The sequence below is a fragment of the Tauraco erythrolophus genome, chromosome 8, assembly GCF_009769465.1.
Source record: "Tauraco erythrolophus isolate bTauEry1 chromosome 8, bTauEry1.pri, whole genome shotgun sequence".
In the NCBI taxonomy this organism is placed as follows: domain Eukaryota; kingdom Metazoa; phylum Chordata; class Aves; order Musophagiformes; family Musophagidae; genus Tauraco; species Tauraco erythrolophus.
The window spans coordinates 32700831-32727490 of record NC_141472.1 but is presented as its reverse complement, the minus strand read 5'-3'; the positions used below and the strand labels follow the sequence as shown (position 1 = coordinate 32727490).

At 42.5% G+C, this 26660-nt stretch overlaps 1 protein-coding gene across 1 annotated transcript in view; it reads left to right on the top strand.

The window, feature by feature from the left end:
* The window catches only part of ADCY5 (adenylate cyclase 5), a 228041-nt gene that overhangs the window by 73218 nt on the left and 128163 nt on the right, over positions 1–26660 (top strand). The gene's annotated exons all lie outside the window — the stretch shown is intronic.

The window sequence follows — 26660 nt, the reverse complement described above, 5'->3', positions numbered from 1 at the left end:
CTTAAACTTCAGGTGGAAGAACCAGAAAAGGTGGTGTTTGAGTTAAGCTGATGCTTTTATGTGAAGAACGTAATAGAGCGGTTGTGCATGAAATGGCTTTTCAGCCACTATGGAGTTTAAGTCGTCTCTAAGCAGGAAACAGGGTGGTAGGAAACATTTCCACATTTCTCCCAGAGCGTGTCACTTCACAGGAAAGAGAATGGAAATGAGGAGTGAGCAAAGGAGAGTTACTGTGTTGCACAATGTTAAGGGGACTCACCTGGCCCAGGGAAACACGGGATTCTCGTACCTTTTTTCAGGATTATCGATTTTCAGTTAAAATGGTTGTTCATTTCTAGCATTTGCTTATCATCCTCCCTCTCACTGGAGGCAATGTGCTGATTACACACCCCAAAAATCATTCCTTTCCCACTATCAAAACACTATGCCGTCTGTGGTGGGATCTGACAGTCATTTAGGAGTGCTGAGCTACATTTTGCTGTGCAGCAATTTAGGATGGGGAAGATGAAGATGAATACCCTCTCCCATTAAAGCTGCGGCAGGGTGGGATGACATCAATGAGAAGCAAACACCTGGAATGCAACCTCAGTTGCGAATGTCTGCTTTACAAGGACTGCTCTGGCATCTTTGCTAATGAATCACAGAATGTTAGGGATTGGAAGGGACCTCAAAGGATCATCTAGTCCAATCCCCCTGCCTGAGCAGGACCACCTAGATTAGATCACACAAGAATGCATCCAGGCGGGTTTTGAACATCTCCAGAGAAGGAGACTCCACAACCTCTCTGGGAAGCCTGTTCCAGTGTTCTATTACCCTTACTGGGAAGAAGTTCTTCCTCATGTTTAAGCAGAACCTCCTATGTTCCAGCTTATATCCATTTCCCCTTGTCCTATCGTTGGATGCCACTGAGAAGAGCCTGGTTCCATCCTCATGGCAGTCACCCTTTACATATTTATAAACATTAATGAGGTCTCCTCTTCTCCAAGATAGAGACCCAGCTCCCTCAGCCTTTCCTCATAAGGCAGATGCTCCACTCCCTTAATCATCTTTGTGGCCCTGCGCTGGACTCTCTCTAGCAGTTCCTTGTCCTTCTTGAACTGAGGGGCCCAGAACTGGACACAATATTCCAGATGCGGCCTCACCAGGGCAGAGTAGAGGGGGAAGATGTTGATATGCACTGGGAGGTCCTGAGGTGGCTGAGGTGGACCACACATGATGAGGGATGAAGATGTTACCTTGTGAGTATGTTCATTGTAGCATCTATTTCCCTCCTACCTTCATCTCCCTCCGTCACTTCGCTGAGACCATGTTTATATTGTGAGAACTCCATGTTACATTGGTCAAGATCAATTTTAAGTTCATCTGTCTCATGTAATACAGCTTGTTTTAGGGTCTTGCTTTAGAAACCAATCATGTTAATTCTTTTGAATGCTGATTTGAATTTAAAAGCTATGCTTTCATCGTGACGTTACATTTTCCTTTGTTTTGTATGTAGTTCTACCCCACAAATGTTTTGTGGAATACATCAGAACAGGGCCCTCTCCAGCCTGCCTTGGGAGGAACATCTGAGAGAAGTGGAGTGGACACTTTTCAGAAACTGAAAACTCTTGTAAAGTTATAAAAGGTTTAGTGCAAAACGCTCTCACTTCAAAACTGTCCACCTACCTGAATCTCATCTTTCTTGTTTTTTGAAAACGCAGAGGAGGAACAAATCTCACTTTGATGAAATTGCTTCATCTTGTTCCTTAACCAGCTGAATAACTCGGTATCCTAAACTATGCTAGGGAAATATTGAAACAGAAACAGAAGAACTCAAAGTTGACAGTGATTTGTGCAGCGTGGTGCATGTGTATTTCTGCATAGCCTTGAATTATTGATTAGGTATTATTTCAATAATTGATTTTACTTCAACTTTATACTGCCCTTAGAGAAACCTGCAAGAATGAAATTGTTAATTTGTATTGTTGAAACAATCTAATATGTCTTTAATGGCTTTTATGTGGTGATCCTGCCCTTCTATGGCACTGCTGATCTATGGAAATTCAGTGCAGTTGATTTAGTTTATACTGATAAATGTGAGAGAAGATGGGGCCTTTCGTTGCTTTTATACATCATTCTCCTTCCAAGCAATAACTGTTGTGCATTTAACCACATATTTTTCTTGTGCATTTAAACATAAAAGCATCACTGTAGTGCCCTGTAAAGCTTTTGTCACAAACTTTCCAGCAACAGTAAATTTAGCTGAGTGGCTTTTAAATCGTGTAGCAATTCCCAGATTAAAGGCAATCTGAAAGTATAAAGTATAGGTAATTGCATTATTTTAAATAATTGCTGTTTGTAATATTTCTAGTAATTTCTGGTCATCCCCTCTTATTATTATAGGGAAGGAACTAAACTTAGAATCATAGAATGGTTAGGGTTGGAAGGGACCTCAAAGATCATCTAGTTCCAACCCCCCTGCCATGGGCAGGGAAACCCTCCACTACACCAGGTTGCCAACTGTAACTTGTAACTTGAATGTTAATAATGTTGTAACTTGGATGTTAATAAGCACCAGATTCTCAAAACCAAATTAGTCCATTTCAGAAGAATGTCAAGACAGCTATGCTGGGCTAGAGAAAAGACCCATCTAATCCCACATCCTGATTTAGACCGTATCTCAGTTCTTCGCTCTATTTTCCCAAAGCATCTGCTACTGGCCAGTGTGCAGCAGAAGTATCCCTTCCCAGCTTCTGGCAGTCGGCCGTTTGGGTACCACTTGAGCCAGAGCTTGTATCTGCATCATTGTATTTAATAGCCCTTGATGGACCTTTCTTCCATGCATTTGTCTAATTGCTTTTCTTTTAATCCATTTATGCTTTTGGCTTTCAAGACATCCTGTGGCAATGAGTTCCACAACTTAATTATGTAGTGTATAATAAAAAAAAATATAATTGCCCCCTCTTGTTTTAAGCTAACTGTCTGATCGTTTCATTTAGTGTCCCCTATTTCTTGCATCATAAGAACAGTTGCTCCCACTCACTATCTCTATGCTCTTCATGATACTAGACCATAATCATATTCTTCTCCACATTGGTCTCTCTTGCGGGCTGAAAAGTTCTCCTCTGGATAATCTGTTCTTGTAAAGAAGCAGTTTTGTACTTCTGCTATTTATGTCTTCCTTCTCCCCGTCTTTTTTTAATTATCCCAAATCCATTTTAGAACTGTGCATAGTATTGAAGATGTGGGCAAAACTTCAGTTTATAAGCAGAGATTATGTTCTCTGTTTCTTTTGTAATCATCCCTGACATTGTTTTTCCCTTTTACCATTCCTGAGCATTCAACTTGATGCTTTCAGAGAACTCTGTGTTATGATTCCAAGATTTCTTTTCTGAGTAATAATGGGTAATTTAGATCATGTAACTGTGTATGCACAAACTCAGTGGATTTTATCCATGTACAGGCCCTTGCATTTACTGACACTGTACTTCCCAGCAACCCAAAGCAGCTTTCTTCTTTTCTGCTGTTTATAGCATTTATCCTTGCATAATGGGTGAAAATGAGCAAATAATTTATCTGAAGGATTTTTGCCTCAGTTGTTGCCTGCTTCAAGTAAATCATAACTTCTTCAAATTCAGGTTTTGCCATTGCTGTGCAAAGCGACGTCAAGTGGTAAGGAGGAAATGAGACATTTGCTCAAGCAAAGAACTGCACTGATTTGTTTGTACTTTTCCTGGTACCCGGGATAACCTGGGACGTCTTACATAGCCCTGGGCTGTGCTAGCATACCTGTACCCATACAGAAAACTGGTCAGAGAGGAAAACTCTCTCTCAGTAACACTTTTCTACCTCAGTGATAAAAATTACAGTTAACAATAAATTAAAAAAAACCCAAACCCTTATGTGGCGCATATAAAACCATAGTATGACCATGTAAATTCCTTAGAAAAACAGATGGAAAGTGGATGGAGGCTTCTTCATACTGTTCCTCATAAAGGCAAGGAAGGAAATGCCACCAGAGCAGGAAAAGCACGGTGTAAGCAGGACAAAGGGTGCAGCAAGGGATTCTTCTTTCCTTCAGCTGCTTCTTACCTCCTGGTGCATTGGCAGGACTGTGCTCAAGGGCTCTGTTGTTCATCACTCCCTTTCTGTTTCCAGTTTCTGTATCAGTGTTAAAACAAAACAAAGCAAAACTAAATGCAAAGGTGAAAATCCATTTTACTGGCATCCGAAGTGCTGATAGTGCAGTATTTCTGAAAACGGAAAACTTAAGTGCTCTGAGTGTTTGATGGAAAATGTGAAGGCTGAATGACTGGATAAAAAAATCCAAATAATCTATTTTCTCTGAAGTGCTGCCTTTCCAACTAGTAAAGCAGTAACCAAATTTGGTTCCTCAGAGGCTTGCAAAGCCATTAGGTATTTAGTATTGTGCAAATATTAGCTTTCATGGTCTGGTGGATTTGTGGCACTGTGAGTGATCATAATTTATTAAGAGGTATCTTTAAACATCTGTGGGATATGCCTGCGCTGTTATGTCAACTTGTATCTGTCATGTGAGCTGGGACACAACCAGAAATGCAGTCTTTCTTCCATGGCAAATGCACATGTTTTTGATGTTTTTTCTTCCCCAGAGAAACAAGCAGACTCTTGTCCTCCGCAGCTCTGTGTTTATTGTCCTTCTATTTCTTTACACTAGGGAATGAAAGCAGAGGGAGTGCCTTTAAAATTATTGTTGCTGTCTATTAATTTATTTTTTCACCTGCCTCCATTATTATGCAGAAATAAAAGTTACGACTTCTTGGGTTAGAGTAGAGGGTACAAAAGAGCCCAACAAATGCTGTTGATGTGAGCCGACAGCGACTGCAGCTGGGCTTGCTCAGGAACCAAAACTAGAGCCGATGAATGCACAACTAAACCTGAGACAAGCCACAAAGGAAAGCAGGGAAAAAGTCAGTTAATAAATACAGGAGAGGAAATATCTGGCAGAGAGCCTTGCCTTTCACCTACCCCTCATCCTTCCCAGAGCATCCACTGAAAATAAATTTAGGATCTCTAAATCCATTTTTTTTTTTTTTTTAATGTGAAAGTTGATATTGAGGAAAAAATGGGAATGCTTTCATTTCCAGGTTTTGGATTGTGAAAGGAGGAAAGGAGGGGCATGGTTAGGCGTAATGGCACGTGAGAACCAAAACAGTTTGCTGAACCCAAGAGTCTTTCAATAGCATATGAGCCAGCTAATCCCTTGTGGATATAACTTGTATTGATCGCATTAATGGGCCTCTAACAATGAAACTTCCCAGCTGCAGATGGCTTACAGACAAGTGGAGAATACACAAAAAGAGATTTACCTTGTTGATTGTATTCTATTATATTCTAATGTGTTACTATATATAAGCACAAATGGAATTTTTTTAAATCTTGTAACCCTTGAACGACTAAACTAGACTTGACAAACTGGTAGAGGAAATTATTTATCTAGGAATGCTCTTGTTAGATTATTTCTGAATCACCAAAATTTTACAGAAGATATGAGAAACTTTTAAAATCTACATTTATAAGGCATGGCATAGCTAACTTGTATTTCAGTCTGATAAATATTCTACATACCCTTTCAGAATCATAATGATGTGAAATGGAAAAGCATATGTTGAGAACAACTGCAAGGAAAAAAATCAGCATCATTTTGTACTTCAACAGGTCTATATATAGAAGATGAATCATTTCACCCACCTCTGCAAAGGAGTGTGGCCACTTACTAGAAGCATATTGCACTACTGTGCAACAGTTCAGGGCAGGTAACGAGATGTATATATTACAGGGCAAGTTACAAATCACTGTCAAAGATGGGTCCTCTTGTCCTGCGCTGATAAGGACTCGCTGGTGAAGTTTGTGCTCTGTGAACAGAGCGTTAGCTGCAAACTTCAGGCACAGGTTTCCTTTCCGTTGCACTGCAAGATCAAAAGCTTTGCAATCTAAAAGTCATTGTAGATACACATTTCTTAAAACAAAACCCGAAAGATGAAAGAAATTCTTCAGCTTTTCTTGACTGCTTTGTCTCTGATTGCTAGGCCAAGATTTAATTTTGCATGCTGCGCTGACCGTCACGTATTTCCTCTGAGACAAAGTAAACGAGAAAGTAGAGAAAAATGCTACTATTGCAAAAAGTTAAGATTAAAGATGCTCTTGATCATGCTTATGGAAGCACTGAACGTGCTTTAATACCTGTGCCTTTGTGGTCCAGGCTAGATTCACAACTCTTCATCATTTTCCTCTTATTAGGAAGAAGAAAGACTGATAACATCAGAGTTAAGAAGTGGACATGCTCTCTTGAATACAGTATAGGAGAGGGTCCTTAAGAGAGATTTCAGAAAATCCTTCAGCTGTGAAGGAGGTTGCATTGAATCCAAAGATGATTAGCTGCTGCTCTGGGTTCACCTACTTACATCCGTTCCTGTGTATTACTGTAGTTCAACGCATAGAAAAGTGTCACTGGGGCAGCACTGTTGGACACTGAGGGTGAAAGTTAATAAGATGAAATGTGACTGTGTTACAGTGTGGAAGTGAGTAACGGTTGGTTACTTCAATCCTAGGCACACATCTGTAGGGAAGATTTCTGCCCAAGTGAATTATGTGAAATTATTCACAAAGTTGACAGTTATTAGTAGCAGACCTTATTGGAACATCATGGGAGGATTAGAAATTTTTGCAAAAGAGGCTGAGTGGTTTTGTCAGTTGTATGCCAGTAAAATGCTTACAGTTTGGGGATCCAAGATTGCATGTGCTTAAGCGGCAAACGAAGCCCTGCTAACGTGACTGTATTTCTGTAAATAGGCTGTGAACCCCTGGAGCCTTGCCCTGTGCTACTTTTGATTTTTTTCTAGTACATTTGTGTACTCCTAGAAAAAAATCAGTGTTCTGCCTTGTGCATTGTCCCATCTGGAACACGGGTACAGCAGTGCAGATAGTTGGGTCTCACCTGGGTCCTGGGGATTTCTTCTTAGCTTTTTCTGCTGAGAGTGGGCAAGTGCGAGGAGGATACAACCCTGCGGAGGGTGACCTTGGAGGGCTGGGAAAGCAAAACTGGAAAGCCCCTCTGTGCCTGCTGGATCACGAGGTACTGCTGGATTTTGTTCTGAATTTCACTTTTAAAAAGGGAAAGGAAAATGGATTATTTATATATGGGGAAAAAAAAAAACCCAACTGACTGTTTGGAGAGAACATTGTTTTTTTTGTGTCTGAAGGAATGTGGTTTTATACCTCAGGAGGGGCCTGGTCAGCTCCCTCCTTGTGTCTGCTTGTTTTGTGTCTAATGCACAGACCCTCCTCTGGGACACGGGCTCCTGTTTTGGGGCAGACCAAGGGGCATGTAGCCTCTCTTCTGCTGGGGGCGGGGGGAGAGGCATTTACCTTCGCCCATAGCCCTGTGTGTGGGACAGGGAGAGGAGCCAGGCCAGCTCCTGGAGCTCCTCCTCACACCCAACATGCTCCTTGAAGTAGATTTTAGAAACCAGGAAAAACTTTGACAAGCTCTCCTGTTTATATTTGGGATTTGCAGCCTGGTTTTCCAAGGAAATGAGGCTGTGTGATCACACTGTGAATTCGCCCCACTTCTTCACTAGGATAGATTTAAACCATCTTGCTGGTTTTCCATCGCATTTGAGAATGCAGAAGAGGTCTCAAAGGTTATGAGGCTCCCAGAAGTTGCATAAAACAGCATCTGGGTAGAGGCAGGTGACCCAAATTCATGCCCTGCTGAGGCTAAGGCAGGCAAACCTCAGCCCCAGAAGCAGCAGTTGGCTGCCCAGCCTGAAGGTGGGTGGTGGCCCACGGCCACTGTTGCAAATCAGCCCCAGCAGGTCTTTCCTTGCCAGGAGGCAGGGGAATGGGAGTGCCACAGTAAGAGCAGGAGACAGGGCTACGTGTATGTGTGTAAATCAACCCCTCCTTGTGTTCCGAAGTTGGCTGTCTCCTTTCCTTCTCCAGCTGACGTGGGTATGTGTCTGCACCTGTTTGTGCTTTTCTTTTATATAGAGCTTTTAAGGAGCTGAGTTTGCCGAAACTCAGGCGTTGGCACTTTCCTCACATGAAGCATGGCCTTATGAGGGAAGGAGATGGTGAGAAGCGGGATGTGGGGTCCACCTCAGCCACCTCAGGACCTCCTAGTGCACACCTCTCCAGTCACAGTAACCAGTAACCGGAGCCTTTGAGGTGGGAAATACGTTAGAGTGATGGGAAGTGTCACGATCCCAGCCAGCCTCTAACCGACACCTGTGTTCACAAGATAAAAATCCTAGCTCGTGCAGTGAGGTCCCTGTGTCACCTCACTACCCAGTTACTTGCTGGCTGAGTAAGGGTATCGCAGTAAACCAGGTACACGAGGTTTCTTTGCAGCTAACTTCTGCTGAGCATTGGAGGAACGCGGTGGTATCTTTGTTTTTAATCTCATCCCATGCCATCCACTAGAAGGTAAAGCGTTTTATCCTGGGACATGAGGCAGTCACGTGAAAGCCCTGTCAGCAGCACAACTTCCAGCAGAGCAAGCATAAGCCTCCCTCGTGCGTTCCTGGAAAGCTGGAAGCAAAGTTGTCGTTTGTCGTGTTGCCTGTGGCTCCTGTAGTACTGTGAGAGTTTGTCCCTGTCAGTCTACGTGCAGATCCATCCTCTGGGGTAAGGTGGATGCGTCCTGAAAACACTGTGGTGGCGCAGATGCAGGATAAGGTTATGAGATGGGACCACAGTTTTCTCCCAGGGCTCTCAGCAGCTTGCGCTCGGCATTGCAAAGCCACTTTGGTGCAGCTTGTTCTCCAGAAGTAACGCTCCCTTGCTCTGCGTGAGGGATGTGGGACTTCTCAGCCAAGTGTCGCCACAGGAAGCACCCTGCCAGCCTGAGGATGAGTGGCGTGGCTTCCAGGAGAGAATGCAGTAGGAGGAAGCCAAGTTTGTAGGAGGTGTTTTTTTAACTGCCAGTTTCAGAAACTTTTCACAGCTGTTTTCCACCAAATTCTCTCCAAATTGCAAAGACCTAGCAATTGTTTGAAACTAAAGTGGTGGAGTGTCATCCGTGAGCAGCGTTGCTGGTGAAATCAACTTTTTCAAACTTCAGGGAAGAGAATACTTGGCTAATGCATTGCTATGTACTGTGTTAGCTAGAGGAATGTCACTTCTTCAGCTTAAGTGGTTTTTTTTTTTGCAAAAACAAGCAATGTATCTTGTGAGTGAAGTGCATAACTGAAAATATCTTCATCTAGACTTTATTTGCAGCGTCACTACTATTTTTTTCCTGATCTTGAGGAATGCATAGAAAACTTTCAGAAACCATAATTTATTCTGGAAACACAAAGTAAAATAACTGTTACCACTGAGTCTTTACTACTAGTGAGCATCTGCATCTCCGAGTGGTGTCACTTGAAGGTTAAGTTATTGCACTCAAAGCTGACAGATTTGGGGAAATGATGTTGAATTCTTCACTGGGGTATGCTTTTTATATGCAACTGTAAAATAGGAATTGTATTGATCTAAACTTCTTAAGAGTTCTCTGAGATTAGATGTGTAAACTACTTGGAAGTCATTTGACAACAGAAAACATTTATAAAAGTTTTGTTATAAATTCAACTTTTTTTGAGATTATGATTGATAGTAGAGTAAATCTGGCTTAAATTCGTCTGATAGATGGATACTCTAGTATCAAAACTGCCATGGCAGTGCTGATATGCTGCATGTACTGTGTGCTGCCTGTTGGAGGAAATGTGGACTAATTTTGTGCTGGCAAGCTTTCTACATTAACTACTGAGAGATGGCCTCAGTGGATCCCACAATGACATTTGTGGAGTCCCAGCCTAAAGTGTACAAAAGCATGTATCAACTTCTTCTGTGGGATTGTTAGCACAGATTTTAGAATATGAAATAGCCTGAAGGTGCTGCTTGTAGGGTGTTGTTCCTCAGTGAATTGAACTGCATTTCATGAGGAGGACTTGTTTCTTTAATGCCTAGTGTCTCCCCAGAATATTTGTAGTTGGGTTTTGTGGGAATTGTGAAAATATGCTGGTTCAGGAAGCTATAGTGTGACCTCAGTTCTTAGTAGGCACTCCTTCAAAATAATACAATAGTACAGATAAAATAATGATATAGATGAGTGGGAGCCACTGTAAATGGCTATTGCGAGAACTGGTCTCCTTGAAGGGGTTTGGTTCTCTCCTTTGATAGAGATATTCAATTTGCTGCATGGATTAATTTAAGGTTTCTGTTATGCTGTTTTGTGAGGTATATACTTATAACTCCCATTTTTCCTTTTCACCAAACTGCATTCTGCAGAGCTTCCTCAGGAAGCTTTTCTAAGCATTCGTGTTTCGGGACAGCTATCGGAATATGCAGAGCTGCTGATGGCAATGGAAGTATACCGGGCATCTGTTGTATTTGTAATAGCTGTAGAGTAGCATAGTAAAAACCCAGGGATGCAGCCTGAGTGATCCAAAATGAGATACAGATCTCAAGTCAGCCTATAATTCAATTTTTCTTTCAGTTCATTGTGTTTCACAATAAGAAGAGTCAGAAGAACGAGAACACAAAGCAGATTTACTTGTAGCTTGATGTTCTATCTGCATACAAACCAAACGTGTTAAGCTTGGCAGACGGTCTATATTCACCACACTGTGTTGTAGCTGTGTGGCTTCATAGCAGAGTATTTACAATACATGGTTAGCATTAAATTTACCAAAGCCTCAGTCATCTAGAATGTGTTCTTCTTTCCATATTAGCAATCGTGAAGTTGTGTTTCCCCTAAGATTTTTGTTTCTGTGCCTTATTGATTTCATGAACAGCAAACTAGCTATTGGAGGACTGGTTTCAATTACTCACTCAAAAATACCTTTGTATCAGCCTTGCAATCTTGCAGCAGTTCTGGCTGAGCCAGTTTCACCGTATCACTAGATCGTGTTTTTCCAATGTTTTTAATGTGTATAACTAGTATAAATGTTATATCAGCCAAAGACTTCTCCCCCCACCCACCCCCTGGGGGTTTTATAGCTATTATTAGAAACATTTGCTAGTCCTGGGCAGAGCAAAGATGATCCTTGTAGTACTGGCAGGAGCTGGTGGTGTAAGCAGTGTTGTCTTTTACTCAAATAGAAGAAGCATTGCTTGTTGCAGGTAATTTTACTGTAATAGTATAAGGTACAGTGTCTCACATAGATGCATCTCCTCCTGTTATAGGATCCTGCCCTGCAAAAACACTTGTGGTTTTCTATTACACACAAGGCAAGAGAAAAATTTTCCTTCAATGTGGTGGCATTCTCATTTTGAGAAGGGGGAAAAAAAAAGGTTCACTTTAGAGTCCATCACCAAAGAGTATATCAGTAAATTTTGTTGTCTGGCTGATAATGATAAACAGCACATCGCTGTCCAGATAGCTTTTCCTGTTTCATTGCATCATCCACCTCCTCTGGGAATGTCATACTGTTAAAAGCTAAACAGACATTAGCTTCTCAACAACATTACTAAATTTAAAGAGCTGAATTTAAGTATAGACTCTTCTGATTTCCTAGCTGTATTTCTGTAGGTGGGTGCAAGTTTACCTCAGGGCAAGAATATACTGAGAGGCCTGTAGAAACTCCAGATACTGTGACAAGCAAGCTCATGTTTTTCTCATGTACAGTACTTTTTTCCTGCAGGTTAAGTTGTTGCATCTAGCCCTGGTAGCTGTTTGCCTTGATTTCTATCCCGTTTGTCCCTAGTTATATCCAAACAAACAAAGCATCCATGTTCCTCTCTTTTTTTTTTCTTTTTTTTTTTTTTAATCTCCATCAATTGACTTATTCTGTGATTGCACCTTAATTTTGCCTGTCTCTGCCCTTACTGTGCAACTGTTACAAGGCAGTCCTTGCTTCCATGGTTATCAACTACAAGAGCTGTTCTGCAAGTGGAGAACGGACTACGAGAATCCTTAACAGATGAGACATGCAGTGAGCGATCAAAGGCTATCTGGGAGCATATTTTGCAAGTCATTCCTTTTGGTGGCGAAATGAGTTTCTGTTCAGTTGTTCTAAAGGCCACCCCACCTATGGCACAAAAACTGCTGGTAGCAATCGTGCAAATTTTCTTCACACCAGTGCAGGTTACTTCAGTGGTGCTCAGGCAAATGAAATCTTGCCCCAGCTCCAGTAGTTGATTAAATGCAAGGGTCTGTAAGCTGCTGACAGCTTAGAGAAAGAGAACTTTGGTTTCATGTATGTGGTCCATGACTAATATGGGTCGCATATATTATCCTGCACTGCAAGCAGGATTTTGCTTGTTTTTCAAGCGAGGTAGTTAATATTGTTCTAAGATATGTCGTTGTTACCAAGAGCCGAGAGTAGTATTCAGGAGGGTTGATTTAGCTGTGAAGGTTGCTTTCTCAGCCTAATGAGCCAAGTGGGAGGCTTTTCTGGGGGCAGTTCAGAGCACCTACAGCACAGCTTCAGGTTTGAATCACTGTCCAAAAAAAGCATGTTCTTCTGAATCCTTTTGCAAAGTCATTTCAGCTTTTCTAAAAGAACCAGAAGTTGAGAGACTAGCAGCAACCTGGAGGTGCACTTTGTTTTTTGCTAGTTTGTTCTTATTTTTTCCTCCCCCATTCCCAGTGTCACCTCAGGTTTGCTCCTGAAGCCCTAGGGAACCACAGAAGTGTAATGTACCCCTGGAAGGGACTTCAAAAAGCTGCATAGTTTCATCTTTCACAACTCCTTCCCTTTTTCTGTGGCACAACTCAATATCCCAAGGCATTCCTGATAGCTCTTTTCTTATTCATGAGAATCTTTAGTGAGGGCAGGTCCACAAGTATCCCTGGGACATGTTCCCATCCTTAACTGTCCATACCTATGGAAAAACTCCCTAGGGTCTGACCTAAATAAACCTCCTCTTCTCCAAATGGAGCCTACTGCTTGTCTTTTACTCTGTAAATGTGATGAACAATTAATTGCTGTCTTCTTTAAATATCTCTAACATATCAAGAGTTACTACACTCCTCTCAATTTCCTTTTTTCTAAACTAAACTAATCCAGATCTTTCACCCTCTACTTCTAGTAATTATTCCTCAGTGCCTTCATTTTCTAGAGAGAATTGCAACATTTTACTTTCCCACTTTACTGAGTCTTTAATGTTCACAGAAAATTCTTGAAAGTGATTGGCAGTGGTTCAAAGGTTTCTGATTGAATTCAGTACTAAATTTCACCAGAACTGTGGGCTTGAATGCATTTAACCTGTCTTACAGTTTTTAGCTATTTCTTTCCTTATTCTAGTCTGTGTTTTTGACACTTTTTTAGAACAATGTGAAGTTTCTGGTCATAGCTAACTTTTTTCGTGAAGATGTGAAGCAATGAAAGCATGGATTACTTTAGTGTCTCAGTCAGATGATTTTCTCTCCTTCCTTATTAAGCAATAGGGCTGTACCTTCCTTCTGAATATTTATAGGATATTCTTTTTTCATCTTTCATATGCCTCAGTACTTGCAATGCTATTCTTGTGACATAGGTTCTGATTTTGTCATAGAAGAGCTTCGCTGTTATTTTACTTTTATTCTTAACCATAAGAAGTTGTTTCTGTGTTGGATTTTCAAAATTTCTGATTTTTAAACAGCTAATGGCTTCTTGTCTGCTGCCCTGCGTCCAGTCTTTCCCTCTGGCAGCTTTTCAGTGTTTTCCTGCTGAAGTTTTTGTTCCCAGAGCCCAGCCAGCTGGTTCCCTGAATTTACTGAAGCCTTTTTAAGTCCATCATCCTCATTCTGTTGCTTTTATTGATTTCCCCCCACACTCAGAGGATAAGATCAGTGTCAATCACCTTCCCCTTCTGAACTCTCAGAGTGTTCTTCGCTGTAAATCAGAGTTATATCTAAAACAGTCATCTCTATTGTAATTTCCTGCAATTTTGAAACTAAACTAAGTCCCGTTGTAAGTGAGTCTCCTTTGAATAAATTGTCAGGAGTTTGAGATTCATTTTATTTAAATGTAGATACTGAAAACTGTAGATACCTAAAGCCTTAAGCAAGGCTTCTGGGTGATCATCTAGGCAACGGTAAGAAACAAGTACCAGTAGGACAATTCTTCTCCTCATAAGAGGAAGAAATTTTGCTGGAGGTGGAATAGTCTGAGGGCAGAGACAGAAGATGTGAAGAACAACAATTTGCATGTCTGAAAGCTGCTTTTTCGGTTATGTCAGTTTAATAAAACATATTAGCTCAATTTACAAGCCTTGCTTCGTCTTAGAGGATGGATTTATTTCATCCCACCTCTGTAGCAGTCTATACCTTTGCTTCTGGGTAGGTGGTGGGGAAGAGGACGGCATGGATGTGCTCCCTGACACTGTTGTGTAGCCCTGCAACACCTGAGGAAAAAATTCCTCATGCACATCGTAGCCTATTCCATTTGAGGAACTGTTTAAAGCAAAATAAGCTGTTAGTATAAACCACCAGAGCAAAAATCTGGACAAAGCAGCTTCTTCTGCCACTGTCCGGACTGGGAAAGTGACCAGTGTTTACCAACTGCTTTAGCTAAACCTGAAGTAGGTGCTAAGTGGTGTTTCAAACATTTGTTCGCTAACACCTTTCCTAAACATGCCTCATCTGGTTTGTTTAGACAAGACTAGCCAATATCTCCTTTCATTGGAAATTATTAGTCACAACCCAGAAAAACGTTTGTCATAAATTTCTCTTAGGTCTGAGAGTGTGGAGACACAAACCTCAGCCCCAGGAACGGGTGAATGGTGCTTACAGTTACCCTCTTAATCTTTCCATACCAGTTGTGTGGGTTTTGCTTAAGTACAAATTGTGGTTTTTCATTGCAGGTCTGCCTACACCTTGATCTTATTTCAGGGCCCATCACTGTGCATTTGACCTATTAAAGAACCTTTTCACAGGGAACTTAAATGTTTAGACATCTCACAGTAGACTCAGAAAATTTTCAGGCAAGCCAGCTTCTTTGTTACCTTCCACATAAATTATGGAGAGAATTTACTGTTTGCTGACAGGTTGATTGTTTTGTTTGTTTATATTACTTCATAGACTAGAGTACAGGAAAAATGAAATATGGTGTGTTAAAATGGTGCAGGAACATGGGCAGACCGCATACGCATGCGGAGAGACCTGTCCCAGAACCGCACACTTGAAAAATTCTCAGCTAAAAATTTGGAGCTTTTCAGAACTGTTCATAGGATTCATGTTTTTTCTGGGTTGAAGGCAAAGAGAGAAAACTGGGTTAAAAACAACCAGGCATGAGAAGAGTGCAGATTTTGTAATATTTCCTGATTATTTTTATAAAGTTTCCGTCTTTTTTAGTGTGAGAGCCTGGTGACTGTTATGCACAAGGATTTGGCGTATTCTCAATCCAGTTTGCCACCAGTGTAATTATCTAGTTCCCTGCTTTTCCAAAGTTTCATTAAAAAGCAAACATATTCTTTTTTAGAACAACAATAATTTACTCACTTTCTCTTCTGAAAAATTGACAGTGGCTAATTGACAATTGGCTGCTGACTTGAGACTTTCCTCCTGAAAGTATGTAATCCCTCTACGTCTTTAGTTAGGCTTTTTTTTTCCCTAATGTTAAATCTCATCATATCTTCTGTAAAACTGTCCTGTTTTTTAAGTCGTATCATATTCCAGGACCATTAACTAAGCATTTGCCAAGTATTGGACGAAGTCGTATGTTGTCAGATAGAGTAGGCTGGGTGAGTGGAGGATGCTTCTTTGCAGCTTGGTGCTGAAGCTTTTCATTTGGAGAAAACCTGAAACCCAAAGATGAAATTCTGTTGAAACTGTAAAGCACTGCTTATGTTGCGTCCTGACGAGCAGAGGACTAGACTGCAATGCAGGCTACCTGGATTTTGTGCCTGTTTTTTCTGTTGGCCTGCTGCATCACTGTAGGCAACTCACTTCCCTGATATTTCCCCAAAATGAGGTGGAAGGGGAAACTTCATGAAAAGAGTGAAGTGCTCACAAGTCTTATTTTGGAAAGGCACCATATAAAAAATTCATAGAATTATAGAATGGTTTAGGTTGGATGCGACCTTAGGGATCATCTAGTTCCAACTCCCTGCCATGGGCAAGGACACCTTCCACTACAACAGGTTGCCCAAAGCCTCATCTGTCCTGGCCTTGAACACTTCCAGGGATGGGGCATCCACAACTTCTCTGGGCAACCTATTCCAGTGCCTCACCACCCTCAGAGTGAAGAATTTCTTCCTTAGATCTAATCGAAATCTCCCCTCTTTCAGTTTAAAGCTGTTGCCCCTTGTCCTATCACTGCACACCCTTGTAAAAAGTCCCTCTCCAGCTTTCTTTTAGGCCCCCTTTAACTACTGAAAGACTGATCTAAGGTCTCCCCGGAGGCTTCTCTTCTCCAGGCTGAACAACCCCAACTCTCATTCTGTCTTCATAGGAGAGGTGTTCCAGCCCTTGGATCATCTTGAGGATGAACCACCGCCCACTGTACTTGAAGAGCAGGTTCGGGAACATCTGAGGAACTTGAAGGTGCACAAGTCCATGGGACCTGATGAGATCCATCCGCGGGTCCTGAAGGAACTGGCGGATGAAGTTGCCAAGCCACTGGCCATTGTATTTGAGAAGTCGTGGCGGTCTGGAGAGGTCCCCGATGACTGGAAGAGAGGGAACATAACCCCCATTTTTAAAAAGGGGAACAAGGAGAACCTGGGCAACTACAGGCCGGTCAGCCTCACCTCTGTGCCTGGCAAGGTCATGGAGCAGATTCTCCTGGGAACCATGCTAAGGCACATGGAGACCAAGGAGGTGGTGGGTGACAGCCAACATGGCTTCACCAAAGGCAGATCGTGCCTGACCAACTTGGTGGCTTTTTATGATGGGGTGACAACATCGGTGGACAAGGGTCGACCAACAGATGTCATCTACCTGGACTTGTGCAAAGCTTTTGACACTGTCCCGCACGACATTCTTCTCTCTAAACTAGAGAGGCATGGGTTTGATGGATGGACCACTCGGTGGATAAGGAATTGGCTCAATGGCCGTACTCAGAGAGTAGTGGTCAACGACTCGATGTCCATGTGGAGACCGGTCACGAGTGGCGTCCCTCAGGGGTCCGTGTTGGGCCCGGCCCTCTTCAACATCTTTGTCGGTGACGTGGACAGTGGCATGGAGTGCACCCTCAGCAAGTTCGCCGATGACACCAAGCTGTGTGGTGCCGTCGACACGCTGGAAGGGAGGGATGCCATCCAGAGGGACCTCGACAGGCTGGAGAGGTGGGCCCGTACCAACCTCATGAAGTTTAACCAGGCCAAGTGCAAGGTCCTACATCTGGGTCATGGCAATCCCAGGCACAAATACAGACTGGGCGGAGAATGGATCGTGAGCAGCCCTGAGGAGAAGGACTTGGGAGTACTGGTGGACGAGAAGCTCAATATGAGCCGGCAATGTGCTCTTGCGGCCCAGAAGGCCAACCGCATCCTGGGCTGCATCAAGAGGAGTGTGGCCAGCAGGTCGAGGGAGGTGATTCTCCCCCTCTACTCTGCCCTCGTGAGACCTCACTTGGAGTACTGCGTCCAGTTCTGGAGTCCCCAACATAAGAAGGACATGGACCAGTTGGAGAGGGTCCAGAGGAGGGCCACGAAGATGATAAGAGGGCTGGAGCACCTTTCCTATGAGGACAGGCTGAAAGAGTTGGGGCTGTTCAGCCTGGAGAAGAGGAGGCTCCGGGGTGACCTTATAGCGGTCTTCCAGTACCTCAAGGGGGCCTACAAGAAAGATGGGGAGAGGCTGTTCAGGAGGGCCAGTTGTGATAGGACAAGGGGTAATGGTTTTAAAATAGAGGGAGGTAGATTCAGGTTGGATATTAGGAAAAAATTTTTTACCATGAGAGTTGTAGAACACTGGAACAGGTTGCCCAGAGAGGTGGTGGATGCTCCATCCCTGGAGACGTTCAAGGCCCGGTTGGATGAGGCCCTGAGCAACCTGATCTAGTTGGAGATATCCCTGTTCCTTGCAGGGGGGTTGGACTAGATGACCTTTGAAGGTCCCTTCCAGCCCTAACGATTCTATGATTCTATGATCTTCGTGGCCCTCCTCTGGACCCTCTCCAACTGGTCCATGTCCTTCTTATGTTGGGGGCCCCAGAGCTGAATGCAGTACTGCAGATGGGGTCTCACAAGAGGAGAGTAAAGGGTCAGAATCTCCTCCCTGGACCTGCTGGCCACACTTCTTTTGATGCAGCCCAGGATACAGTTAGCTTTCTGGGCTGCCAGTGCACATTGCCGGCTCATGTTGAGCTTTTCATGAACCAACACCCTCAAGTCTTTCTTCTCAGGGCTGCTCTCAATCTATTTTCCACCCAGCCTGTACTTGTGCTTGGGATTGCCCCGACTCATGTGCAGGACCTTGCACTTGGCCTCGTTGAACTTCATGAGGTTCACACAGGCCCACCTCTCCAGCCTGTCAAGGTCTCTCTGGATGGCATCCCTTCCCTCCAGCAGGTCCACCACACCACACAGCTTGGTGTCGTCAGCAAACTTGCTGAGGGTGCACTCGATCCCACTGTCCATGTCTCCAACAAAGACGTTAAATAGCGCTGGTCCCAGTACAGATTTGATGCTGTTTCCGATCTGCTTCATTTGAGGGAGAGGAGAACTTGCAAAATTGAAAACAGTGCCGGTCTCAATGCCGACTCCTGAGGTAAGCCACTTGTCACTGGTCTCCATCAGTTGACTGCAACTCTTTGGGTGTGACCATCCAGCCAATTCCTTTCCTTATCCACTGAATGGTCCATCCGTCAAATCAATGTCTCTCCAATTTAGAGACAAAGATGTTGTGCAGGACAGTGTGAAATGCTTTGGACAAGTCCAGGTAGATGATGTCAGTTGCTCTTCCCCTATCCATCAATGCTGTAACCTAATTGTAGAAGGCCACCAGATCTGTCAGGCACAATTTGCCCTTAGTGAAGCCATGTTGGCTGTCACAAATCACCTCTCTTTTTTCCATGTGCCTTAGCATGATTGCCAGGAGGATCTGCTCCATGATCTTGCCAGGCACAGAAGTGAGTGACTGGCCTGTAGTCCCCTGGGTCTTCCTTTTTAAAAATGGGGGCCATGTTTCCCCTTTTCCAGTCAGTGGGAACTTCACCGGACTGCCTTGATTTCTCAAGTATGATGGATAGTGGCTTAGCAACTTCATCTACCAGTTCCCTCAGGACCCGGGGATGCACCTCATCAAGTCTCATGGACTTCTGCACATTCAGGTTCTTTAGATGGTCTCAAACATGATCTTCTCCTACAGTGGGCAGTTCCTTATTCTCCCAGTCCCTACTGGACTTCTGTGACTTGGGCTGTGCAGCTGGAGCTCTTGCCAGTGAAGACTGAGGCAAAAAAGTCGTTGAGTACCTCAGCCTTCTCCATATCCCGGGTAGACAGGTCCTCTGTTTCCTTCCAGAGAAGGACACGTTTTCCCTAGCCTTCCTTTTATCACCCACAACACCGATGTACCTATGGAAGCTTTTCTTGTTGCCCTCGATGTCCCTGGCCAGATTTAATTCTATCAAGGCTTTAGCTTTCCTAACCTGGTCTCTGGTTGTGGTTGTTTACAGTGAACGTTTCTTTCAATGCCGATAGCAGAAGTTGACTGACTGAAGTTTCTCAAGTCAAAGTGTTCATGTAATGAAAACCCTGCTGCCTTTTAGTGAACTCTTGCAGGACTTAAACTTTCACTTGACAACAACAGAAATGTAAATTTTAGGAGGAGCAGGGAAAGTGGGAATGTTGTTTCCCAGGCCCCTTCCCAGTGTACATGGATGTGTTTGTGGGTCACTGATGAGAATGTTTTAATGATTTGCTGAACATCTCAAGTCATACCAAGTCTGAATGCCTCTCTCTAATTTTTCCCTGCAGCTGCCTCAGTGGGATTATGCTTTCTTTTCATCCATCTTTCAGCAAGTGTATTGTGCAAGAGTATGTAAATATCTGTACAGAGAGGGTAGCACAAACTGCACACATGGTACTGTTTAGGCAACTCAGACAGATGGTGCGAGTGTAGTTACAATGAAAACAATTCCTTAAACATGGGTGGGGGAATGGTTTATGTCTCTTTGCTTGTATGGCAGCTCTAGCAGGATCTGGGCCTGGGATGAGCGTAAACCCTCAGCTCGAGGCTCTTGCTGGCAGAAAATTGCGTTATGCCATTCCAGGTAGCTTGAGTCCTATAATATTTCCTCACCTCAGCAAAGATGCAGGATGAAGGGGTAGTGCTGGCTCGGCTGCTTTTCATTCTAATTCTTTCCTATTGTTTGGCTTTCCAAGAAGCTTTTTTATTTACCCTTCCCCAAATTGGAACATGAAACAATGGTGGGATTGGTTTTTCAGGGCTTCAGATCCTCTATTAGTCATCTACGTTGCTGCAAAACACTTCCCACACTGCAGCCATATCTTGTCTTCCGCCTTCTACATTCCTCCTTGCGCAGGTGAAGTGGTTGGTGTAAGCAGAAGAGTAACCAAGAACTCCTTTTGGAAACAGGAACCAGCAGCTAAGCTTGTAGAGTCAGACTCCCCACATGTGGTGAAATGGGTTTTGGTCTCTTCGTCCTTCCATCCCTGCCTGCCTCATCCCGTCACGCTGGTTTGTTATTCCGATATGGCTGCATTGCCTTTAAAACAGGCACTTGGCGATGTGGAAAAACTGGGGCAAGAGGAAAAGCAGAGAGGGCACGCATGTAGCGGTAATTGTGGTAAACCTGTGCTCAGCCTCTTACTTGATAACTCTCCTCACTGTTTGTCTTCCTCTGGCAGGGTTCTTTCTGCTGAATGCTGCTCTGAGACACTCCTCTCAGCACTCCCCTGGCTTGCAGCTTCCCTCCTCGCCTTCCTGTCTTGGCCATGCCGGAGCACCATTTCCCCCGTCCTCCCAGCTGCTCGCTGGCTGGAGGTCCCAGATGACTGCTGTGCAGAAATATGCATGACAGACAAGACCTTGCTCAGGCTAGCAGCTGTTGCTAGGGAAGGATGTGACATTTAGTGCTAGTACAGAGGGTCAATTAGATAAGAGCCCTAAGGATAATTTCTGTAATATGGGGTTCGGTGATTTGGAGTGGGGGAGAGAGCAGTCAGAATTATGCAGCTACTACTAATCTGATTGGCTGTTGGTCTTTTTTTTTTTAACCTTGCCTTGGAGAGCTCACAATTTCAACTAGACAGATGTTACCACCTTCGGATATTAAAGACATGCTTAATCTCTATGGAGACATTTGCTTCATCTAATGAAATGAGCTGCAGCAATCAATTTTATTCTGCGCCTATTGATCATGTCTGTTTTAGGGAGACAAATACAAGACAACCTTAATTAAGAGGATCTATCTCTTCGTTTAGCAGTGCTTTCCAACAGGAAGCTTTCCCATCTCATATTGTACTTTTTGATAGAAAAATCTCTCTATTTGAACCAGGATTAAATTGAAATCAAAAGCTTGTATTTCTATCCCCTGCGCTGATTTTAAAGGAACAAAGTGGTCGGTATTTTTAAAGTACCTAATTCAATTTATTTAGATTTATTGTCCCACAGGAATTAGAAAATCAATAACTTTAGCTGCCAGGTACACTGTTCATTTATATATATTTTTAAGGCTGTGAATGTGGGTTACATCTGTCTTTTTCTGAGTTGAGTGGCTTCATTGTAAAGATATAAAAAGCATAGGATTATTTTTTCTTTAGTATTTAGCTTGAGGATATTCTCTTGTAGTTCCTTTCCTTTTCTTCCTGGCCATATTCCACATACAATACATGTTGTTTTCAAACTAGTTTGCCTTTAGCATAGTCCTCAAAGACAGGAACTTCAGGAAATCAAACAGGTGTCTGAAGTGTTGTTGAGGGAAGTCTAACTCAAGAGCAGTCCCATGTGTTAGACGAGAGACTGGTACCACTGATGTGGAACGTGCTCCTTTTGCATCTGACCTCTAAATGTAAGTTAAAATTTTGCAGTGTAATTTTGGACAGAGTTAGTGCTAGAAAGCATTTGCAGGCAAATCTATAAAGTGTTTGTGGCTGGTGTCTGGCGATGCTGCAGGGTGCATGGTGAGGAGCTGGCTTGTTCAGTCAATGCTTTGAACAGCACCTTGATTTTTGCTGGAAAGTGGGAAAAGATGGTAGTATGCAATGGTTTTGTAGCAGGAATAGTGCTCTGCATCGTTTCCCTGCCAAAGCAAAGCACTCCTGAGTGGACAAATGTTTTCTTTGCTCACAAGACAGCTGTGGAAAATACACACAGGAATTACATTTAAGGAAATACTTGCTTTTGTGAGGGCAGAAACATGAAAATAGTTAACCAGTGGCATTAGATTGCTCATGATAACTAATCATCGTAGTAGTGCATCTCAGTATTGAGCAATGAATGTACCAAGCACCCTATGAACAGGGAATGATTGTAGAGAGCTTTGCCAGTGTCACGTAGCATGTGCTGTGTTTCTCACCATCTTGAAGCACGTGCCATCCCCCACGGGAGGTCAGGATTATTCTGTTGCATTGCATAGCATGATAAACTCGGGCACAGTGAAGTGTCCAAGTTGAGTGTGTAGCAAAATAGGGAAGAATACAAGCGGAACCTTGTCCTCCATCCCCTGCACCTCCAAGTGTAAAACAAGGAGCATTTCATGGCCTTGTCTGGTAGCTCAGTACTAATAGAGCTTTCTGCTCGTTTTGTTTCAAGCTGGTTAAGCTGGATACAGCGTAGAAACCTGAATCTCCTCTGGCACACGGGTATAGAAAATCAGTAGGGTTAATTGGTCTTGACTTCGTTAGAGGTGCTGAACCTGCACTGAATCGCGTCGCTCTGTGCGTTGGAGTCTCTTGGATGCACTAAGGCTCTGTGTGGGTGGTGTTAATCCCCGAGTGGTTTAGTAAGAGCAGCGCTTTCACCCGAGTGCTGTTGGTTGAAAAATCCTCTTCTTTGCAGTTCAGTGGGCCATGCTGATGTCTCGTCATTGGGAGAACCGTGGTGTCACTCTGAAATTTGCGTAGCATCTTCCACTCTTTTCAGGGTTTTGCTGCGGGTACTTCTCAGGTCAGGGTCAAAAAGATTTTTTTACTCCTGAGCTCAAGTTAGCCAAAGTAGTTTCCTTTTATGGGAAAGCTAAATATGGCAGCTGGGAAAAATGGGAGTTCAGCACACTGCTGTAAACAAAGGGAATAATTTGATTCTTCAGTCTTTTAAGCCCCACCTTTCGTAAAGCTGATACTTCTGTTTTCAGAGAATAGTGCTTGAAATTAATATGTGTAGAAAGCATCTACTTAAAGCAGTAATTCAAGTGTTTTTACTAAACTGACTTTGAGGACTTTTTATGAACAATGATGTACTTACGTAAGCTTATCTTTATTTACAGAAAAACAAGCATTTTCAATCTATTGATATTTTCCTCCTCCTCCTTTCTAGGACATAAACTTGACTTCGTTTGACTTTCTTAGACATTTTTTGCCCGTATAAGGAAGTTCAGCATCTCACAGCAGTATGCTTTGCTTTGTTTTAGTTCTCTGCTGGGTCTCTGGGTGAAGTTTGGTGTCCTTTAGATGCTGCTCAAGAATTCAACACAACAGTTTGTTTATTTGTAGGAAAACAGTTGTTGCTGGACATCTGCTGCTTGTGGTATTTCATGCTGGAGTTAATACTGTTGCACTGCTCAGCCTGAGTTAGTAATAAATACAGTTTGACCTATGTGACTTTGAGAGATGGGACTTATCCAGGGCCTTACTGAGAGTGGTATGAAACATTATATGAAGATCTGCATTGGATTTCTAAATCCTGTGACGATGGATATTGTGCAGCCAGCATGAGACCACTGCAATTCAGGGCTCTTACCTTTCTTACTGTTATTTTTCTACTCAGACACTTGCTTCTCAGAAAAAACGAACTTGAATCATTCATTAATTTAATGATTCAGCCAGCCCCTGTTGGTTCAATTTACGTTGCACAGATTAAAGGGTCACAAAGTAAATCTCATTCAGTTGGTCTTGGACAGCTAGGCTGCAGAGAAACGAGCTCTCCAGGATTATTAGCTTGAGTGAAGAGGACTCTCCAGGGCTTTCCTAATGAACTGAAAGCTCTTTTAGGGGCCTGCTGGTAAGACAGAAGCCCCTTGTGCTTTTTCGTCTCCTCCCTCTGTATTCCAGTTCATCATTACAACAAGTAAACCAAACAAAAAAGCTATGAATTCATACATAAAAGCTTTAGAGTTTTACAGCTGAAGACACTGTTTTATATCCTTTGAAATATTGATGCTTGATAGTTTTCCATCTGGCATTTTTCTGTTTGAAAGCTTGTAATTCATACTAGTAGTTAATGACTTTTGAAAGGCCAGTTACCATCTACAGGAGTTTGTGGGGTGGATTTTTTTTGTCCTAAGTAACTTTTTTCCAACTTTCAAAGTGGATAGGTTTTCTTATTCTTCGAGTCCATTTAAATACGAGACCAATACATTCCAGAACAGATTGAAAAATAGGAGTTCTGGCACACGTGGAATAGGCAAGGTATATTTATTAATAAAATTATATAATGAGAGATGTTAGACCTGGTTAAGCACCAGGTTGCATTCAACCTACCTAAATATCCACTGGAATTTCCCTGGGAGATGATGCTCTTCAGTTCCTCCTTTCTGCTGTCCTGTGTGTGACTGAGCTGCCTTATCCTTTTCAGGCTAAGAGGAACAGGTTCATCTAATGGCACCAGGTTGAGTGTGTGTGTGCACTGCATTTCAGAGGGCAGCAATTCCTTTACTGGTATCTCTGCAAAGCCTTTGGGATAAAGACACTCTGCTGTTGTGAAATGTTTTCTTGGTTTTATTACTGCAGTGATAACATCTTGCATTGCTTTTTCAGTGGCAGCATTGCACCCAAGAGGGCAAAAGGTTCATGCGTTAGAAGTACTACTCATTAACACTACTCTTCCCTTTCTCTTTAAAGGAAGTAGCATCCGTTTTTGATAAACAGATTAATTAATCTGTTAATTAAAGGCAGAATTAAAATTTCTTTTGAAGGACAGTCAGAAAACCTATTGCAGTGAGGTTTTAAGGACTCAACCCAGAAAGTGGTCTGTCATTGTAGCTGTTCATTCCACAGGATGGAAAACCTATTTTTAAATTAATGAGAGTACTTAACATAATATTCACCCATACACAGTGTTAGGTACCAAAGGCTTACTGCTAATTCCAGCAAGGTAACATTTGCTTGTTACATGGAGGCAGCAGGCTTGCCTTTCAAAGACCCTTTCCATCTCGAGATGTAGGAATCTGCTGTATGGTAGCAAGGAAGGGAAAAGGCTTTTTCTCCTTATCAGTATAAAATATAAAATCTTTCTGCAGTTCACTTGCATTACGCAGCACACGTCAATTTGGAATTCATGGGAAGAGTGTGTTTTGAATGCAGCTGAGTATCCCGTGTTGAAATAAGTGGTGAAGCTTTAATAATTTTGAGGTTGGTGGCCAAACATGTTGTAACACCACTTAGTATGTAGTCATGAAGTAGAATGGACTAAGTCATTTGACATGTGAACTCTGCTTACAATGGAGATGTTATTACAACTTCAGCTTCTTAACTTTCTATTTAATGATTAAATAATATAAGTAACTTTTGATTATTGTCATGTTGCATTGATTTTAAACCACAGGTTTTCTCAAATGATAATGATTCAGCTTTCTTTTTGAGGAAATTTAGCAGAAGGACTTTCTTCTTTGAGGAAAAATACAAGTAAGTGGGCATTTTCAGGACATCTCCATGGCACTGTTTCTGGAAACAAAGCGTAGGAAGCAGCATATGGTATTACATCTGCAGACTGTTTGACAGTAACCAGCCCCAGGTACTTCAGAGGTCAATTTACAGAACCCAGAAGAAAGCAGTTAATCTGCCCAAGGAAGTTGCTCCTATTAAAGCCAATAGCTTGGAGGTTAACATAAACTCTGAAGTGTTAGACGTGTAACTCCTCCGCTGCTCGCCCTTACTGAACTCTGTTTCTAGACACCTCTCTGAACAACTGTCCAGAGATCGGTCCAGTTCTTCCTTGAACATTGATTGTAAAATGATGTGGTTAGGAAGATGAGCAAGTTTTTCGCTATAATGTAAAACTGGCACATGAAAAACAGCCTGAACGTTTGAACTAATAGAGTCATTCATTCTTATTTTGCATGTGTGTTACTGTTTCACATCCGTTATGTTTGTGTAATTGACTTTTGTAGGAACTCCATAATACAAGCAAAGTGTCACCAAGCAGACGGAATGAAATTCCTTTTGAATAATGTAATTAAGAAAATAAGCACATTGTAGGAAGGAGCTAGTACGTTGCTCTCTCTCATAGAGCAGGAACTTATCATCCATGCCAACCACTGTTGGCTTTTTCTCTTCTTAAGCAAGAGATTGTTCTGCTTGGTTTTTCTTTTGATTTTGTTTTTAAAACCCTTACATAGATGATGATGTTCATAATTACTGCTATCTCATTTAAATTGGTGAGTTCTGGCCTCTTTGGGAACACTGTTGAATCCCATAGTTACACAAGCAAGAGTGCATTTTCGTCTTCATAGGAAATAAGTGTTTCTAATAAATAAAACAATTTGACCATTTATTCAATCTGTTTCATTCTCCTAGCATAAGCCAACTGAAATGTATAATCCTTTGACATATTAATTGATAATTTATAAGAAACTGCCATTTAAAAAGTCATGCTCATAAGATTATAA